The sequence below is a fragment of the Ranitomeya imitator genome, unplaced genomic scaffold (genome assembly GCF_032444005.1).
Source record: "Ranitomeya imitator isolate aRanImi1 unplaced genomic scaffold, aRanImi1.pri SCAFFOLD_172, whole genome shotgun sequence".
In the NCBI taxonomy this organism is placed as follows: domain Eukaryota; kingdom Metazoa; phylum Chordata; class Amphibia; order Anura; family Dendrobatidae; genus Ranitomeya; species Ranitomeya imitator.
In genome coordinates, this window is record NW_027193951.1 from 971,990 (window position 1) to 985,135 (window position 13,146).

The window sequence follows — 13,146 nt, forward strand, 5'->3', positions numbered from 1 at the left end:
ACTTCTGTGAAGCACCTGGGGGTTTAAAGTGCTCAGTATGCATCTAGATAAGTTCCTTGGGGGGTCTAGTTTCCAAAATGGGGTCACTTGTGGGGGAGCTCCATTGCATAGGCACACAGGGGCTCTCCAAATGCCACATGGTGTCCGCTAACAATTGGAGCTAATTTTCCATTCAAAAAGTCAAAAGGCCTTCCCTTCCGAGCCCTGCCGTGTGCCCAAACAGTGGTTTACCCCCACATATGAGGTATCGGCGTACTCGGGAGAAATTGCTCAACAAATTTTAGGATCCATTTTATCCTATTGCCCATGTGAAAATGAAAAAATTGAGGCGAAAAGAAATTTTTTGTGAAAAAAAAATACTTTTTCATTTTTACGGATCAATTTGTGAAGCACCTGAGGCATCTAGATAAGTTCCTTGGGGGGTCCAGTTTCCAAAATGGGGTCACTTGTGGGGGAGCTCCAATGTTTAAGCACACAGGGTCTCTCCAAACGCGACATGGTGTCCGCTAACGATGGAGATAATTTTTCATTCAAAAAGTAAAATGGCGCTCCTTCCCTTCCGAGCCTTACCATGTGCCCAAACAGTGGTTTACCCCCACATGTGAGGTATCGGTGTGCTCAGGAGAAATTGCCAAACAAATTTTAGGATCCATTTTATCCTGTTGTCCATGTGAAAATGAAAAAAATGAGGCTAAAAGAATTTTTTTGTGAAAAAATTGTACTTTTTCATTTTTACGGATCAATTTGTGAAGCAGCTGGGGGTTTAAAGGGCTCACTATGCATCTAGATAAGTTCCTTGGGGCGTCTAGTTTCCAAAATGGGGTCACTTGTGGGGGAGCTCCAATTTTTAGGCACACGGGGGCTCTCCAAACTTGACATGGTGTCTGCTAAAGAGTGCAGCCAATTTTTCATTCAAAAAGTCAAATGGCGCTCCTTCCCTTCCAAGCCCTGCCGTGCGCCCAAACAGTGGTTTACCCCCACATATGAGGTATCAGCGTACTCAGGACAAAATGGACAACAACTTTCGTGGTTCAGTTTCTCCTTTTACCATTGGGAAAATACAAAAATTGTTGCTGAAAAATCATTTTTGTGACTAAAAAGTTAAATGTTCATTTTTTCCTTCCATGTTGCTTCTGCTGCTGTGAAGCACCTGAAGGGTTAATAAACTTCTGGAATGTGGTTTTGTGCACCTTGAGGAGTGCAGTTTTTAGAATGGTGTCACTTTTGGGTATTTTCAGCCATATAGACCCCTCAAACTGACTTCAAATGTGAGGTGGTCCCTAAAAAAAATGGTTTTGTAAATTTCGTTGTAAAAATGAGAAATCGCTGGTCAAATTTTAACCCTTATAACTTCCTAGCAAAAAAAAAATTTTGTTTCCAAAATTGTGCTGATGTAAAGTAAACATGTGGGAAATGTTATTTATTAACTATTTTGTGTCACATACCTCTCTGGTTTAACAGAATAAAAATTCAAAATGTGAAAATTGCGAAATTTCCGTTTTTATCACAAATAAACACAGAATTTATTGACCTAAATTTACCACTAACATGAAGCCCAATATGTCACGAAAAAACAATCTCAGAACCGCTAGGATCCATTGAAGCGTTCCTGAGTTATTACCTCATAAAGGGACACTGGTCAGAATTGCAAAAAACGGCAAGGTCTTTAAGGTCAAAATAGGCTGGGTCATGAAGGGGTTAAAGGCCTGAAAAATAAGCACATTGTGTAAAATGTGAATAAGCAGTATGAATTATACCCTAACTACCGTATATACTCGAGTATAAGCCAAGATTTTCCGCCCAAATTTTTAGGCTGAAAGTGCCCCTCTCGGCTTATACTCGAGTCAAGGTGGGCGGCAGGGTCGGCGTGTGAGGGGGAGAGGGCGCTGAGGCATACTCACCTAGCGCCAGCGATCCTGGAGTTGTCCCTGCCGTCCCACGGTCTTCGGTGCTGCAGTTCTTCCCCTCTTCAGCGGTCACGTGGGACCGCTCATTAGAGAAATGAATAGGCGGCTCCACCTCCCATAGGGGCGGAGCCACATAGTCATTTCTCTAATCAGTGGTGCCGGTGACCGCTGATAGAGGAAGAAGCTGCGGCACAGAAGACCGTGGGACGGCAGGGGGAGCGTCAGGAGCGGCGGGACTAGGTAAGTATTTTATATTCACCTGTCCGCGTTCCAGCCGCCGGGCGTCGCTCCATCTTCCCGGCGCCTCCATCTTCCCGGCGCCTGCGCTCTGACTGTTCAGGTCAGAGGGCGCAATGACTTGTATAGTGTGCGCGGCGCCCTCTGCCTGATCAGTCAGAGCAGAGACGCCGGGAAGATGGAGGCGCCGGTACCGGTCGCTGGGAGCTGCAAGAAAGAAAGGTGAGTATGTGTTGTTGTTTTTTTATATTGCAGCAGCAGCAGCAGCGGCAAAGATTTATGTGGAGCATCTATGTGGCACAATGAACGGTGCAGAGCATATATGGGGCACAATGAATGGTGCAGAGCACGGTATGGGGCACAATGAACGGTGCAGAGCACTTTATGGGGCACAATGAACGGTGCAGAGCACTGTATGTGGCACAATGAACGGTGCAGAGCATATATGGGGCACAATGAATGGTGCAGAGCACGGTATGGGGCACAATGAACGGTGCAGAGCACTTTATGGGGCACAATGAACGGTGCAGAGCACTGTATGGGGCACAATGAACGGTGCAGAGCACTTTATGGGGCACAATGAACGGTGCAGAGAACTGTATGGGGCACAATGAACGGTGCAGAGCACTGTATGGGGCACAATGAACGGTGCAGAGCACTTTATGGGGCACAATGAACGGTGCAGAGCATATATGGGGCACAATGAATGGTGCAGAGCACGGTATGGGGCACAATGAACGGTGCAGAGCACTTTATGGGGCACAATGAACGGTGCAGAGCACTGTATGTGGCACAATGAACGGTGCAGAGCATATATGGGGCACAATGAATGGTGCAGAGCACGGTATGGGGCACAATGAACGGTGCAGAGCACTTTATGGGGCACAATGAACGGTGCAGAGCACTGTATGGGGCACAATGAACGGTGCAGAGCACTTTATGGGGCACAATGAACGGTGCAGAGAACTGTATGGGGCACAATGAACGGTGCAGAGCACTTTATGGGGCACAATGAACGGTGCAGAGCACTGTATGGGGCACAATGAACGGTGCAGAGCACTTTATGGGGCACAATGAACGGTGCAGAGCACTTTATGGGGCACAATGAACGGTGCAGAGCACTGTATGGGGCACAATGAACGGTGCAGAGCACGGTATGGGGCACAATGAACGGTGCAGAGCACTTTATGGGGCACAATGAACGGTGCAGAGCACTGTATGGGGCACAATGAACGGTGCAGAGCACTGTATGGGGCACAATGAATGGTGCAGAGCACGGTATGGGGCACAATGAACGGTGCAGAGCACTGTATGGGGCACAATTGAACGGTGCAGAGCACTGTATGGGGCACAATGAACGGTGCAGAGCACTGTATGGGGCACAATGAACGGTGCAGAGCATATATGGGGCACAGCTATGGGACAATAATGAACGGTGCCGAGCAGAGCACTGTATGGGGCACAGCTATGGGACAATAATGAACGGTGCAGAGCACTGTACGGGGCACAATTGAACGGTGCAGAGCACTGTATGGGGCACAATGAACGGTGCAGAGCACTGTATGGGGCACAATGAACGGTGCAGAGCACTTTTGGGCAGTTTTGGGCAGTTTTTCCAGTTTTGGGCATCGGTGCTCAGGAAGGATATAATGGAACTAGAGAGAGTACAAAGGAGGGCAACAAAATTAATAAAGGGGATGGGAGAACTACAATACCCAGATAGATTAGCGAAATTAGGATTATTTAGTCTAGAAAAAAGACGACTGAGGGGCGATCTAATAACCATGTATAAGTATATAAGGGGACAATACAAATATCTCGCTGAGGATCTGTTTATACCAAGGAAGGTGACGGGCACAAGGGGGCATTCTTTGCATCTGGAGGAGAGAAGGTTTTTCCACCAACATAGAAGAGGATTCTTTACTGTTAGGGCAGTGAGAATCTGGAATTGCTTGCCTGAGGAGGTGGTGATGGCGAACTCAGTCGAGGGGTTCAAGAGAGGCCTGGATGTCTTCCTGGAGCAGAACAATATTGTATCATACAATTATTAGGTTCTGTAGAAGGACGTAGATCTGGGGATTTATTATGATGGAATATAGGCTGAACTGGATGGACAAATGTCTTTTTTCGGCCTTACTAACTATGTTACTATGTTACTATGTTACTATGTATGTTACAATGAACGGTGCAGAGCATATATGGGGCACAGCTATGGGACAATAATGAACGGTGCTGAGCACTGTATGGGGCACAATGAACGGTGCAGAGCACTGTATGGGGCACAATGAACGATGCAGAGCATATATGGGGCACAGCTATGGGACAATAATGAACGGTGCCGAGCAGAGCACTGTATGGGGCACAGCTATGGGACAAAATGAACGGTGCAGAGCACTGTATGGGGCACAGCTATGGGACAATAATGAACGGTGCCGAGCAGAGCACTGTAAGGGGCACAGCTATGGGACAAAATGAACGGTGCAGAGCACTGTATGGGGCACAATTGAACGGTGCAGAGCACTGTATGGGGCACAATTGAACGGTGCAGAGCACTGTATGGGGCACAATGAACGGTGCAGAGCACTGTATGGGGCACAATGAACGGTGCAGAGCACTGTATGGGGCACAATGAACGGTGCAGAGCACTGTATGGGGCACAGCTATGGGACAAAATGAACGGTGCAGAGCATATATGGGGCACAGCTATGGGACAAAATGAACGGTGCAGAGCAGAGCACTGTATGGGGCACAGCTATGGGACAAAATGAACGGTGCAGAGCACTGTATGGGGCACAATGAACGGTGCAGAGCACTGTATGGGGCACAATGAACGGTGCAGAGCACTGTATGGGGCACAATTGAACGGTGCAGAGCACTGTATGGGGCACAATTGAACGGTGCAGAGCACTGTATGGGGCACAATGAACGGTGCAGAGCACTGTATGGGGCACAATTGAACGGTGCAGAGCACTGTATGGGGCACAATTGAACGGTGCAGAGCACTGTATGGGGCACAATGAACGGTGCAGAGCACTGTATGGGGCACAACTGAACGGTGCAGAGCACTGTATGGGGCACAGCTATGGGACAAAATGAACGGTGCAGAGCAGAGCACTGTATGGGGCACAGCTATGGGACAAAATGAACGGTGCAGAGCACTGTATGGGGCACAATGAACGGTGCAGAGCACTGTATGGGGCACAATGAACGGTGCAGAGCACTGTATGGGGCACAATTGAACGGTGCAGAGCACTGTATGGGGCACAATTGAACGGTGCAGAGCACTGTATGGGGCACAATTGAACGGTGCAGAGCACTGTATGGGGCACAATGAACGGTGCAGAGCACTGTATGGGGCACAATGAACGGTGCAGAGCACTGTATGGGGCACAATGAACGGTGCAGAGCACTGTATGGGGCACAATGAACGGTGCAGAGCACTGTATGGGGCACAGCTATGGGACAATAATGAACGGTGCCGAGCAGAGCACTGTATGGGGCACAGCTATGGGACAATAATGAACGGTGCCGAGCAGAGCACTGTATGGGGCACAGCTATGGGACAATAATGAACGGTGCCGAGCAGAGCACTGTATGGGGCACAGCTATGGGACAAAATGAACGGTGTAGAGCACTGTATGGGGCACAGCTATGGGTAAATATGAACGGTTCAGAGCACTATATGGCACAGCTATGGGGAAATAATGATCTATTTTTATTTTTGAAATTCACCGGTAAATGCTGCATTTCCACCCTAGGCTTATACTCGAGTCAATACGTTTTCCCATTTTTTTTTGGCAAAATTAGGGGGGGGCGGCTTATACTCGGGTCGGCTTATACTCGAGTATATACGGTATATGTGTTGTTATAAATGTTAAAATTTGTAGGTTTTTTTTTTTTTGGCCGTATGAAAAAAAAAAAATATTATTAAAATTGTAGACGCAAATTATGCCAACAGTAATTTGTTTTAAATGAATATATATGAATGTTGAATATAAATATTTAGAATTTCACATACCTGTATGTGTTCGTATTGATCTTCTACAATACATGACAAAACGTTGTAGTTTGTTTGCAACAACAACTCTGAATCAGCTCCCCTTGATATTTGCATTATTAGACCATCACCGTCAGTTATCACAATGTTTTCTTCTGCCTACAATCAATAAAATCAAGGTTTAATATGATATTGCAACCATAGCATGAGGATATTGACAAAGTAGTTACAATGACAGTGACAATTAGAATTTAAAACATAATTAACATGGACCAGAAAAGTAGGTAGTTGACATAATTTTCTGACAACAATAATACCGTCTAAATATATGTAAAAATGTACAATTATTTTAGTGAAATATGTGTTCAAAAAATGGTGTATTACTAATACAAGTATTGATACTTCACCATCATGGAATCGTACACATTGCGTCATATTTGCTCTGCTTAAAATTCACATGTTTTTTAAAATTCGTAATGAGAAAAACAAAAGGAGATATCCTAAATTTTATTTACCAGTCCCTTAAAAAAATTAATATAATTAAATATATTTTTTATTATTATGATGCTTTGACCCTAGGTTCAATGAACATATTGTAATATGATTTCGTATACTTTATTATTATTCTTCTACGCGTTTTCCACAATTAATGCAGCCCGAACCACTCGGCGCTTAGACCTCGTTCAGGGGGCGTTTCAAAGCCCTTGGTGGGGCTAGGTGTGCTATGTATTTGAGGAGTTGATCAAATATTTTTTGTTTTTTTCAAAGATCACATTTAAAAAAAAATTTTGCCCATAGGAAATCATACTGACGTTTCCATGACCACAAACTTTACCTTACAAAGATGGCAGCTTTGCAAATGCATGGCGTCCATTTTAGGACATGATCATTTATCAAAGTAACAAACATCAAAAGAAATTGACTATGACACTGACACACTCCGACAACCGACACCCCTATACTCTTACACACTAAACTGTAAGTGACCCCTCATCGTGTCTGTGAAAAGTAAGTGCCCACCTGTTCCCGTGTGTGAAAAGTAAGTGCACCCCCGTCCCCGTGTGTGAAAATGAAGTACACACCCGATCCCGTGTGTGAAAAGTAATAGCAACCCCAGGGCCATGTGTGAAAAGTAAGTGCACCCACAGGCCCGTGTGTGAAAAGTGCACCCACAGGCCCGTGTGTGAAAAGTAAGTGCACCCCCAGGCCCATGTGTGAAAAGTGCACCCACAGGCCCGTGTGTGAAAAGTAAGTGCACCCCCAGGCCCATGTGTTATAAGTGCACCCACAGGCCCGTGTGTGAAAAGTAAGTGCACCCCCAGGCCTGTGTGCGATAAGTCAGTGGACCCATGGTCCCGTGTGGGCAAAGTTATTTCTCCCCGAGGTCCCGTGTGTGAAAATAAAGGCCCCACCACCACCCCATTCCTATGTGTGAAAAGTGCTGCTCTGAAGCTGGCAGCGCTGTTCAATCTCCATGTGTTTCCATCCTGCACGAAATGTCCATTTATGTGTTAATGTTTTATTAATTGTACTTACAGCATTAATTATGGTTTCTTGTTCAGTGCTTTCCATTCTAATAATAAAAATATAAAAATAAAATGTCAATTAGAACAGTAATTTGTTAAAAATATAAAAATTTATAAAATGTTACTAATTTATTTAAGATCGATAAAATGTAATACAGACATTCTTTAAAAAGGATGCTTGAAAGGCAATCTGGCACCACCACACCATATAAGAGGAGAGGTAAAATTAATCTGGGTAAATTAATGTATGTATGTAGGAATAAAATGTATCAATGAAATAGATAGAGAACATAGATAAAAATAAGGAATAATAAATATTAACGGAAGCATAGATAAATGCATATAGATGAATAGATTGAAGGAATCAGAGATAGATAGAATGACAGATGTCTATATAGAAGAAATGTAAAAAAGGGAAAAAAAAAGTATATGTGCAAAAGGTACCACCAAACAATCAAAGGAAATACAGACAGCTAATCAGTGATTATGTATATGACCATTAATATATTACCCTTATTGTGTACCACAGTGGATATATGGCACTGACGTCCAATTATCCAAACTGTATCAGGATTACAATAACAGATATCAAAACTTCATGAACCCATGGTGGAAAGCAAGTCCCGATGTTAGAAGTTTGACAGAGCCCCCCCCCCCCAAAAAAAAAAAAAAAACAAAATGAAAAAAAAAAAAACGGCGTGGGCTTCCGCGGAATTTTCTGCGCCAGAGGGGGAAAGCCGACAGCCGTGGACCAATATTCATAGCCTGCTATGAATATCAGCCCGCAGCTGTCTGCGTAGCCTTTACTGGCTATTAAAATAGGGTGACCCCCACCAAAAAAAAAATGACGTGGGGTCCCCCTATATTTTTTAGCCAGAAAGGCTACGCAGACAGCTGCGGGCTGATATTCATAGCCTAGAGAGGGTCCATGGATATTGGCCCCCTCCGGCTACAAATACCAGTACGCAGCCGCCCCAGAAATGGCGCATCTATAAGATGCGCAACTTCCGGCACTTAGCCCCTCTCTTCCCACTCCCGTGTAGCGGTGGGATATGGGGTAATAAGGGGTTAATGTCACCTTGCTATCATAAGGTGACATTAAGCCGGGTTAATAACGGAGAGGCGTCAATAAGACGCCTATCCGTTAGTAATCCAATGATAGTATTGGTTTAAAAAAAACACACACACATTTTTCCCCCCAAAATTTTTTTTAATATTCTTCATTTGACCATACTTACCATAGTTCTGCACCTGTAAAAAAAGGAAACTAATAAACCGTATAGTACCTGTCTTCGACGGAGTCCAACAACTAACGAGTGTCCCACGATGATCTCCCCTATAGAACAGTGACATCGGGTGATGTCACTGCTGTATAGGACCCTCAGTGACACACTGTTGTTGCATGTTGTTGCATGTCGCATCGTGTTGCATGTAGTCGCATGTATTTGCATGTCGCATGTAGTCGAATCTTGCATGTAGTTGCATGTCGTATGTAGTCGCATGTTGTTGCATGTCGCATGTAGTCGCATGTCACATGTAGTCCCATGTTATTGCATGTCGCATGTTGTCGAATCTTGCATGTTGTTGCATGTCGCATGCAGTCGCATGTTGTATTTTGTAGCATGTATTTGCATGTCTCATGTAGTCGCATGTTGTTGCATGTGTCACGTAGTCGCATGTTGTTGCATGTGTCACGTAGTCGCATGTTGTTGCATGTGTCACGTAGTCACATGTTGTTGCATGTCTCATGTAGTTGCATGTTGTTGCATGTGACATGTAGTCACATGTTGTTGCACGTCGCATGTAGTCGCTTGTTGTTGCATGTCGCATGTCACATGTAGTCCCATGTTGTTGCATGTCATATGTAGTCACTTGTCGTTGCATGTCGCATGTAGTCGCATGTCACATGTTGTCCAATGTTGTTGCATGTCTCATGTTGCCGCATGTCGCAGCATGTTGTTGCATGTCGCATGTAGTCACATGTAAAATTTTGCCTGTTGTGGCATGTTGCATGTAGTCGCATGTTGTCGCATGTAGCATGTGGTCGCATGTCGCATGTAGTTGCATGTCACATGTTGTTGCATGTCGCATGTGGTCGCATGTTGCCGCAGGTTGTTGAATGTTGCCTGTAGTCGCATGTTGCCGCATGTCGTAGCATGTCACATGTAGTCACATGTTGTTTCATGTTGAATGTCACATGTTGTTGCATGTGACATGTAGTCACATGTTGTAGCACGTCGCATGTAGTCGCATATTGTATGTCGCATGTAGTCGCATGTCGCATGTTGTCAAAGTTTTCTTCATGTTGCTGCATGTCACATGCAATCGCATGTTGAATCATGTTGTATGTAGTTGCATGTTGCATGTGTCATGTACTTGCATGTAGTCGCATGTTACATGTAGTCCCATGTTGTTGCATGTCGCATGCTGTTGAATCTTGCATGTTGTTGTATGTCTCATGTAGTCGCATGTTGCATTTTGTTGCATGTAGTCGCATTTAGTCACATGTTTTTGCATGTGTCATGTAGTCGCATGTCGCATGTAGTCACATGTTGTTGCATGTGTCATGTAGTCGCATGTTGTTGCATGTCGCATGTAGTTGCATGTTGTTGCATGTTGTTGCATGTCGCATGTTGACTACATGTCACATGTAGTCGCATGTGACATGTAGTCACATGTTGTAGAACGTCGCATGTTGTTGCATGTCGCATGTAGTCGCATGTATCATGTAGTCGCCTTTTTCTTGCATGTTGCTGCATGTCGCATGTAATCGCATGTTGCAGCATGTTGTATGTAGTTGCATGTTGTTGCATGTGTAATGTACTTATATGTTGTTGCATGACGCATGTAGTCGCATGGTGCATGTTGTTGCATGTCGCATGTATTCACATGTAGTCTCATATAGCATGTCGCCTGTTGTTGCATATCGCATGTAGTAGCATGTTGCGTGTCACATGTTTTCGTATGTTGCATGTTGTCGTCGCACATTGCATGTCGAACTTAGTATGTTTAAAGTCGTATGTTGCATGTCAAAAGTGGTAGGTTGAAAGTCATATATCGATGGGTGTATGTCACAGTGTTTATGTTGCCGGGTGTATGTTGTATGTAATCTGATGTTAGATAGATGAGATAGAGAAATAAATAGAAAGAAGGAATAAGGAAGTTAGAAGGTATACCATAGATAGAATCGGATAGCTAGCTGAAAAGAGATAGATAGATAATAGATAGATAGAAAGATCGATAGATAGAACAATAGATATATAGATAGAACGATAGATAGCTAGATAATAGATAGATATATAGATAGATAGATAATAGATAGATACATAGATAGATAGATAGATAGATAATAGATAGATAGATAGATAGATAGATAGATAGATAGATAGATAGATAGATAGATAGATAGAGATCGATAGAAAGATATATAGAAAGGATAGATAGAAAGCTCGATCGTTAGATAGATAGAAAGAACAATAGATAGATAATAGGTTGATGATATAAAGAAAGAACGATAGATAGATAATAGAACGATAGAGATACATAGATAGATAGAAAGATCAATAAAAAAGGATAGAAAGATTGATCGATAGATAGATACATCGATTGATAGATAGATAATAAATAGATAGAACGATAGAGAGATATATAGATAATAGATAGATAGAAAGATCTATAGATAGAAAGAACGATAGATAGATAATAGATAGATACATAGATAGAAAGAAAGAACGATAGATTGATAATAGATCGATAGATAATAGATAACTAGATATATAGATAGAGAGATACATAGGTAATAGAAAGATCGATAGATAGATATATTGATAGATAGAAACAACGATAGATAGATAGATAACAGATAGTTCAAAAGATCAATAGATAGAAAGATAGAAAGAACAATAGATAATAGATAGAAAGATCGATAGATAGAAAGAACAATAGATAAATATAGATACATAGATAGATAGATGGAATGGGATAGATAGATAGATAGATAGATAGATAGATACATAGACCAATAGATAGATAGATAATAGATACATAGATCGATAGAAAGAAGGATAGATAATAGATAGATAGAAAGAACGAAAGATAGATAGAAAGAAGGATAGATAGATAGATAGATAGATAGAAAGAAGGATAGATAATAGATAGATCGATCGATAGAAAAAAGGATAGATAGATAATAGATAGATAGAAAGAAAGAAAGAACGATAGATAGATAGATAGATAGATAGATAGATAGATAGATAGATAGATAGATAGGTAGGTAGGTAAGCGAACTTGGCACCAAACCTACGCTCGCAGGTTGTGCAGAGAAAATTTTACCGGCATCCAGCTATACAGTAAATGCGCATATAACCACTTCCGGGGCACACAGGTAAAAGTGCCGACCAGCGCCTGCGCAGTGATGTAACGTATGCTATGCCCACAGTTGGGCACAGCATAATGCGCAGGCGCAAGAGGCTAATTTACTGCGCAACTGCGAAGAAAGTGCGCGATCTGTGCGATTCACAGAACGCATTTAAGTCATACACGCCGAGGAGCAGGGGGGAGGAACCGCAACTTATCAACGCCCATCTGACCAGACCTGACTGAGTGACAGCACCAAACGGCGACTTTCAAAAGGTATTTCGGCAAGATAGGTGCGGAATAAAAGCACAAAGAAGACAGTAATGTAAAGCACAGCTCTGGCCCTAGTTAATGCCATTTTTATCTCATCTTTAAAATACGGGGTGACGGGTTCCCTTTAATATATCATACAGCGCGAGATAGCAGAAAGCCGGTAATTCAATTACCGGCTTTTGCTTTCTCCTTCCTAAACCCGACATGATATGAGACATGGTTTACATACAGTAAACCATCTCATATCACCATTTGTTTTGCATATTCCACACTACTAATGATAGTAGTGTGTCTATGCAAAATTTGGCCGTTCTAGCTATTAAATTAAAGGGTTAAATGGCGGAAAAATTGGCGTGGGCTCCCGCACAATTTTCTCCGCCAGAGTAGTAAAGCCAGTGACTGAGGGCAGATATTAATAGCCTGGAGAGGGTCCATGGTTATTGGCCTACCCCTGGCTAAAAACATCTGCCCCCAGCCACCCCAGAAAAGGCACATCTGGAAGATGCGCCTATTCTGGCACTTGGCCACTCTCTTCCCATTCCCGTGTAGCGGTGGGATATGGGGTAATGAAGGGTTAATGCCACCTTGCTATTGTAAGGTGACAGTAAGCCAAATTAATAATGGAGAGGCGTCAATTATGACACCTATCCATTATTAATCCAATACTAGTAAAGGGTTAAAAAAATACACAAACACATTATTAAAAATTATTTTAATGAAATAAAAACAAAGGTTGTTGTAATATTTTATTTAACGCCCAATCCAATCACTGAAGACCCTCGTTCTGTAACAAAAAAAACATAATAAACCAACAATATCCTTACCTTCCGCAGATCTGTAAAGTCCAACG

The 13,146-nt window shown here is 43.0% G+C and overlaps 1 long non-coding RNA gene across 1 annotated transcript; it reads right to left on the minus strand.

Moving 5' to 3' along the window:
- Positions 1–1,613: 1,613 nt before the first annotated feature.
- On the minus strand, positions 1,614–7,716 carry LOC138654441 (uncharacterized). The gene is made up of 3 exons (XR_011316295.1): positions 7,678–7,716; positions 6,163–6,300; positions 1,614–1,706 (listed from the first exon to the last, which is right to left on the minus strand). It is a non-coding gene; the product is annotated as an uncharacterized lncRNA (long non-coding RNA).
- Between the last annotated feature and the right edge of the window lie 5,430 nt (positions 7,717–13,146).